This window comes from Choloepus didactylus, chromosome 4, assembly GCF_015220235.1.
Source record: "Choloepus didactylus isolate mChoDid1 chromosome 4, mChoDid1.pri, whole genome shotgun sequence".
Taxonomy (NCBI): domain Eukaryota; kingdom Metazoa; phylum Chordata; class Mammalia; order Pilosa; family Megalonychidae; genus Choloepus; species Choloepus didactylus.
In genome coordinates this window covers 175,851,262-175,852,495 of record NC_051310.1, presented here as the reverse complement: position 1 = coordinate 175,852,495, position 1,234 = coordinate 175,851,262, and the positions used below count along the sequence as shown (strand labels likewise).

General features: G+C 43.1%; 1 pseudogene; it reads left to right on the top strand.

Moving 5' to 3' along the window:
• The first annotated feature begins 280 nt into the window (after window positions 1-280).
• On the top strand, window positions 281-1,034 carry LOC119530787 (annotated as a pseudogene).
• The last annotated feature ends 200 nt before the right edge of the window (window positions 1,035-1,234 follow it).

The window sequence follows — 1,234 nt, the reverse complement described above, 5'->3', positions numbered from 1 at the left end:
ATTTGATATTCTGTGAATCTGTGAAGTTCTCTGAGTCTGAATTTCCTCATCTATAAAAAGAAGATGCCATAATAGTTAAGGAGTAGAGTAGTCAAATTTAAATTGGAGATAAGGGGAGAGGAAGAATTAAAACAATATGAGCTCTGTTCTATAAATCCCACTAGATTCTTCCCTTATAATAACTTAATCTTCAAACTCAACTATGGCTGATTCTTCCTTTCCTTGCTCTGTTTGCAGTGATGTCTGCAGCACTGTTAAATAAGGAAAAAACAAAAAGACACAACTCCAGATTCAAGACCAGGCAAATGATGCAAAGTTTAAAGAAATTTGGTATTGAGGCACGATGCATGCATTAGTGCGGATAGGCAGAGAAGAAGGGCTGAAAGCATTGTATTCAGGAACTGCTCCTGTGATGCTATGCCAGGCTTCCTATGGCACCATCAAGATAGGCACTTACCAGAGTTTGAGATGATCATTCATTGAATGGTCAGAAGATGAAACCCTGCTGATCAATGTCATCTGTGGAATCCTCTCTGGAGTCATCTCCTCTGGCATCACCAATTGTTTTGAGAATCCAGATGCAAGTACAAAATAACAACATCGAAGCAGGAATGATTGGAAACTTTTCAACATTTACCAGCAGGAGGGAATGAGAGGGCTGTGGAAGGGGGTGTCCCTAACTGCCCAGAGGGCTGCCTTGGGGTTCGTGTGGGGCTCCCTATCTATGACATCACCAAGAAGCATCTCATTCTCTCCAGCCTGATGGGAGACACTGTCTATACCCACTTCTCAAAGCTTCACCTGTGGTCTGGCGGGATCCCTGACCTCAAACCCTGTGGACATGGTGAGAACATGGATGATGAACCAGAGAGTCCTTCCAGAGGGCAGGTACCCTGGACTGCTTGTTACAGACATGGAAGAATGAAGGATTTTTTGCTCTGTATAAAGGATTTTGCCCAAATTGGTTGAGACTTGGTCCTTGGAATATCATTTTCTTTGTGACCTATGAGCAGCTGAAGAAGTTGGATTTGTGACAAGTTGCAGGTGGCATGAGACATCCCTCTGAAAATGCTCACTTCCAAATTGGTAAAGCTTTCTGTGTTTTACATTGCTTTTCACTGCTTGACTCCTCTGAGGCATGAGCACCAGGTAAAGACTGGGTAAGCTCAGATCACTGTGTTCCATTGGATGCCCTTTGAGTCTTTAATGGCATCAATGGCAACATCCAAACTCA